Source organism: Protomyctophum bolini (assembly GCF_963924005.1).
Source record: "Protomyctophum bolini genome assembly, chromosome: 4".
In the NCBI taxonomy this organism is placed as follows: Eukaryota; Metazoa; Chordata; class Actinopteri; order Myctophiformes; family Myctophidae; genus Protomyctophum; species Protomyctophum bolini.
In genome coordinates this window covers 7,701,587-7,708,421 of record NC_137865.1, presented here as the reverse complement: position 1 = coordinate 7,708,421, position 6,835 = coordinate 7,701,587, and positions in this window count along the sequence as shown.

Below are 6,835 nucleotides of genomic sequence, written 5' to 3'. Positions count from 1 at the left end.
TTTAATATTTTTACTGTTCCATGCCGTCCAGCAGGTTATGCCGTTTGCCATCTACCGCTTTCCTGATTCCATGTGAATGCAGCATTAGTCTTTCTCTCTTCCCTCACAGCAGGTTCCCTTTAATCAACATTATGGATGTTCAAAAGGCAGTCTCATCTTGAATTAATGAAGTGCCCTCTTAGGACTTTAAAGTGTTTTTCTTTTTCCTGAGCGTTTTATGTTCATAAACCCTCCTCTATGTCCTCCTAAAGTTTAAGAGGGATGAGAGAGCATCATTATTCATCTCCCAGTATCACTGCAACTATATGCACTCACAGACTGATTATCTCACAGGTGACAGACATCCAGTCAACGGTGCAAACTGTATTCCACAAGTGCTGTAAAGAAGTCAAGGTCTTATTTGATAAAGCTTTCTGTATGCCCTTATACTGCTGCACCTGTGGAGTAACTACAAGGCTAGTAGCATGCAAAAAAATAAAGGTTGCATAATGATGCATTACTGTTGCTGTTGAGGGTATACCAAGATGGCACAGTGCCAGCTGAACTCCCGTGACTACCTGTCAAGCCCTTCTATGAAACGTAATGTATGTGTCGACGACGGTGTCATTATGATTTTAACCAACCCTGTGCAGAGTTCTACTCTGTTCTCCCATGATTTGGAGACATTGGTGCAACAGCCTCTACAGACTGTGAGCATATTCTTTATGGTTTTTAATTATAGTTTATTTATTTTTGAGGGGCGCTAGCCCTACAGGTTTAATGTTTGTTTTTAGTTCAATGTTTGTTTTAAAAGCCATTGACAATGAAGAGGAATTAATGTTTGTTTTGTCCCTCAAACACAAACATTAAATCCCATGAACAATAAAGAGAATTTAATGTTTGTTTTGACACCGTTTGTTTTACATCATCATTACATCAGACTAAGAGCACCCCTCACTTCACATGGGTGTGATTCGTTTGTGTAATGTTATTCTGTATGCGATTTGTACCCCGAGTCTGAAACAAAGATTTAATTGAATATGGAAATGTACCAAACGGCTTATGTTGGATTGTCATGGTTCCATACTCTTATTAACTCAATTGACTAACAATGGAACAACAGACCGGAAAACTGGTGCCATTTGGCAGAGAGGCCCCTAAAAGTCCCATACCTTGTAGATTTATTTATTTATTATTTATTTGTATTAGCACAAATCTTACATGGCGGGCGGTGCTTGGCACAAAATCTTTTTCAGATGGGGGTCCACAGCCCCGAATACAAATTAATTTGGAGGTCCTTGATATGAAAAGGTTTGAGAAGCACTGCTCTGGGATAATCATTTCTCAATGTCCTTCTCCGAGTCCCCCCTCCACCCCCCAAGAGACCCACTGTGTTCTCTATCATCACCTCGCACATTTGGAGGCATCAATCAAGTGGTGCCATCAGCCACTGGCATGAGCGCCAGCCACCTACCGGGCTGATAAGCTGGCTTTAGGCCTGGCAGGTGGTGTTTATGTTGACAAAGACACCGGCCGCTGTTGGGTGAAAATATCTCATATGTCCCAAAATGTTACTTTTGAATGCTTTTCATTGCTTTCAGCATTTATAAAACATTGGAGTAGATGGGAGCCAGGCAGCCAGAGACACACAAAGCTCCGTAATTAAGTTGCACCACTTAAAAATATCAGAAATAGCTGATGGGGCAGCAGTGGTTCAGGGGTAAAGTGGCTGGATGGTAACCGCAAGGTTGCCAGTTCGAACCCGGGCTCCCCCAGAGTTAGTGTCGAAGTGTCCTTGAGCAAGACACTGAACCCCTAATTGCTCCTGATGTGCTGGTTGGTGCCTTGCATGGTTTCCGCCGCCATTGGTGTATGAATGTGTGTGTTGGGACGGTGAATGTAATGCACAATCTATACAAAGTGCCTTGGATAAAGGCGCTATATAAATGCACCATTTACCATCTATTACGAAATGACATGCTCGTAGATTGGCTATTTCCACTGTTGTACAACAAAGTAGGGCATTCATTGACGAAAATACCACTGAGTCTGGGGGTTCGAATCCACCGTGGTGCATCCGACTGTGTCAAAGCATCTACTATCTCTATACAAAAACAATTGACCCACGTTCAGGGTGGGAAGCCGGCAGCCGGCAGGCGGTCACTGCACACTCTTATGGGCTCATAGGAGTATAGGCCTACGTGGGCCCAACATTGGGCGGTCGATCCTCACCAAAAGATGCGCTGTGTGTGACAACACACATTAATATAAATCAATTGGCATAACGGCTAAATTGGAGAGAAAAACGGGTAATAAAGCAAACAAATAAAACATAAAGTTGAAATATGGAGATACAAGGTTTTGGTCCGACATGCAGCAACATAGAGAGAGAGAGAGAGAGAGCACTTGTGGCAAAAGAGGCAGGTGAAAATGCTTGCTACAGCCAAGGCTCTTTGATTTAACGCCGTTAGTTTTAAATTGATCAGCAGGTGTTTGGCATGATTAAGCACGTTGCCCGCACTTCAACACAAAAGGGGACCCTTAAATCCCTCAAGTTGTGGTTATAAAACATCAATGGAGGTGTGGAGGGTTATGTGAGATGAGGGCGCTATAGTATGAGGCGCCGGCCAGGGGGGGATTCGTGAGGATTTGCCGGGCTGTTTGACTCTGATAAGCGTTCAAAGACAATATCGGGGATTTTTACAGCCGCCGTTCGAGACGAGAATTCTGTCCTGTCAAGATCAATCCTATAGCGACCATGGGCCGATCCCTGGGATGGAATTCCAGTGGAGTCATGGACACGTTGCTCTGAGGAGGCATCGCTCTTCTAGATTGTTTATGATCCGTTGTACACAAAGAGCAATTACTGTGATGGTTGAGATGCATCTTGTCAGCAGAACAGTGATTCGAAACAGACTAGTGTTGTGTATTGGCGCCCAGACATATAGGCATTATACAGTAGGCATATAGATATATAGATAAATAGAGGTGGAGACACACTCTGGGATAGATATGTGAAGAGACCCAGTAATTTGACTGCCTCCAACTAAAACAGCGGGAGGAACTCAAAGTGGGTATGCAGAAGAGACCATGACCACCCCCTGCCCTAGGCTTCTCCCCTTTGGAGAGACAGAGAGAGCCGTTCATCTTTAGTATGTTATAATTGTTTGATCAAGTCATGAGTATACATAATAATACACCTGTATTTGCATACACAAACACAATGTCATATGGAGTATGTGCTGCACAGGTGAGAGACTTTACATTGAGATATATGGAGTTATATTCCAGGAGGCCTGAACACAGAGGGCCTATTATGGCCAGGGTCATACAGGTCAGAGAGCCGGAGGAGATGAGGACAAAGCTGAGTTTGGGCGAGGTGATTTGTTGATAGTGACTCAGACAGTTTAGACCCATAAAATAAGGGGTCAGCACCAGGGCATGAGAGAGCAGAAGGTACCAGAAGGTAACCTGGGTCATTAGCAACTGGGAACACACACACCTCTGTCACACAGTAACACCAATGAAAGTCTACTCACATGCACGTACATGCACTAACTGGAACTGGACAATTGAATGTATATGTGAGCGGAGCATCGTGGTGAGAACTCACTTGCAAGGATGCATTCCGCCTTGTATGTCATGATTTCGGCTAATCTGGAATAAACTTGTATACTATTTGAAAGAAAGAGATGTGCCTGGATCCTCCATTTGTTCTACTGAAACCTGCAAGGTATATTCTCCACCATTATGGCATTATCCATATTTAATTTACTACAAATCTGGCGAGCTAGCTGCGGACGATTTCAGCCTGTTTTTTTTTTATTTTTTTGGGGGGGGAGACCTGGTGAGTTGACTCACTGCGTTTCCAGGAACAGGTTAACGGAAAGAACCTACGTTGATTTGGCGTCGGTTGCATAATGGTGAGAGTATTACTAAACTGCGGGCAGTGAGAGTCCATGATTAATAATAATAATTATTATTATTAATTATTATTATTAATAATAATGATTACCTACTCTATTTCTGGGAATCGCAATTGCCAGAGATAAAGTAGATTGATATAAAATTGTAAAACTAATTGAAAGTGAAATTGAATTAAATTAAATGGAATGATATAAAATATAAAACTAAAATAAAAAGTGAAAACTGAAATGTGATGACACGGGGTTTCCCGGATCTGTGCGATGTTGTGCCGACTGCGCTGGAGTCATTTAAGTCCATATTAAGTCGAGCGGTGAATAATCTACTGCAAACCTGTGTTGGTTATACAGGCTTATCTGGGAAATACCCCATGTTGTCCAAAAAAGACTTGCTAGGAACGTGTTGAATGCGATCATGTTTATACGACTTTTATATGCGTCCATTGTACAGTATATTTGGATTATTTGTAAGGGCTGCATCGTTCTGGGGTGTGTTTATGTGTTTATGATGTGACATGAACGTCAGCTTTGGGTGACGGGAGCGGGGGCTCACTGGATAATATCGGTGGGTAGCCTACACCGAGTTGACATGGAATGAATGGTGCGTGAGGCTGTTATTTGTTAGTTTTGAGATATATTTTTATTTGTTTCATTTATACTGTACAATGAACTGGTTTGACATGATCGATGGTATGTCGTGCAGTGGCGGCCATAAGCTTAATTATAACGTTTTGGGAATAATTAGGGACGTGGGATTGCGCCTTGGTTGGTAACGATCATTCTGGGGAATGATCGCGGGGAGACTGTCCTAATTAAACGGAGTAATAATTCGCGACTATACCTGTGGGGCAGCGCATGAGGGTGGCAAAGAATTTTCGAATGTTAAAACTGAATATGTGACACAAGGTTATATAAAATTGTTAAAACTGAATATGTAAACAGAAGCGGGTTACATAGAATTAAGGCTTTGAGCTCACCCCATGTGAAAAAATCATCCCATTATAATATATGTATAGGCAGGTAACGTGAGAGCCTTGGGAGGTGTATAGAGGCACCAGGTACAGATTGGTACCAGTTAATTATGATGGATGTGATGAAAATGGTTGGATTAAAATTGAATTTGCAATGATAGGGTAGGTTGTTTTGTTGTATGTTGTCAAAAGTGTGGTCGATCTGTCTGCCTTTCTGTGGGCTGTGTTTCTGTCTATTTTGGCTGTGTGTGTGCGTAAGTGTGTTACGGTGACGACAATTCCTGTCAGCCTCCGTCATTTAATTATTCCTTTGTTTTCCTATTTGGGATATCTCGAGTGTCTCAATGTCTGGATCCTTGTGTGTGTAGGCTATGCTCAGCAAGTGGGTCATACGACCCTGCGTGGATTTGTCTAATGGTGATCCGACCCTAAGTGTCTTATTTTTATTTTTCCTTTTTTGTTTCGCTGCACTCAATCTATCTCTCTTGGATGCGATTTTTTAAGTTTTGTTTTTGTTTATACTGCGTGTTGATCGGTTGTTGTATGCGGGCTGGTGTATTGAATATTGGCCTATATATTAGTTGGGAGAGGAGTGTATACTATGGTCCGCAAACTCCGCATGCGCGCTGCAGGGGAGAGTAGAAATACTCGATTACTTGTGGCTGCATGCATGTGTCTGTTTGTTTGAGCGAGCTGTGCGTGTGTGTTTGTCCTACGTGTAGTGTGTCTGTGAGTGTATGATCTAAAAGGGAGACAAATTGTCTTGCCTAAATTCGCAGCTACTAATAACTTAAGGGAGGTTATAATCCTCGCCAGTCGCCTTGTGGGTCCCGCTGCTAGCGAGAGCATAACATAATGTTGAGCGCTATATGGACTTGACTGTCATGACGGTTTAAATGTCTGTCTGCCCGTATGTGTGTGGGGAAGAGAGAGGGACAGACAGAATGAGAAGAAAAGGAGTGTGAGAGATCGTTGTGAAAAGTGATGTTAAATAGTTAACAGCCGGGAGCCTAAAGTGGAGATAGGTATGAAAAATAATACTTAGTATAACTGGATGTAGATAAATCCATTCTATATGAAGTGTCATGATCCTCTAGCGGAGGACTGAAAAAGTATAGGGAGATATGCTAAAACACATACTGTATGTCTGAGGAGTGATCAAATGTGTATGATGAGAATATAAAGGTTAATTAATTCTATAGGTATTCTTTGTGTTGCTTTGGAGTGAAAATATCTGACCACATTGTGACATAAACCCAGCTGTTGTTCATGGAGCCATGATTACCCGGTTATCACAGCGCAGGGCTTGCTGGAATGTTTTGGGATACCATGTTTAGGCAGATGGCTGTAGTAGGAGCAGAAGTCTATAGATTTCCTTAGGCCATATTCGTAGCACATGTGGGGGACATCGTTCTTTTAATAGTTAAATGCATTGTGGACAAGCTGTATCAGAACGTGGAGCTAAAAAGTAATTTAGGTATAATAGTGACCAACGATAGCCTCGTCTATTGACTTCACTATATAATTTATAGTGTGGGGTTAAGCCTTTATGAAAAATGGTAGCTATAATAACTATTAAAATAGTGTATTGCCTCATTCTGATCAGCTTATGGTCTAACGTTGTTGTTAATTGGGAAAATTGCATGTGAATTCCCTAAGCAGTAAAAAATGGAGCGGTTGTTCTCCCCTGACGTGGTTTAAAAATGTATAGTCTAAAGTCCCCAGACAGGCCATGCCCTGATTAATGTTGTAAATTAGTTAAGAGCCAAATGCACCAGATCTCCTGTTCTCTGAAATGTACGCGATGGCAAGTTATTTAAATTGTAGACACATTCAGAGAAAAGCAGAATGTAAACTGTTTAAGGTTTAAGATAAGACGGAATGGAAAGATATTATGGAATGGGACCTGGATTACATTACCCTTTGAGGAAATTATTAGGACAGCAAATAGTGAAATACAAT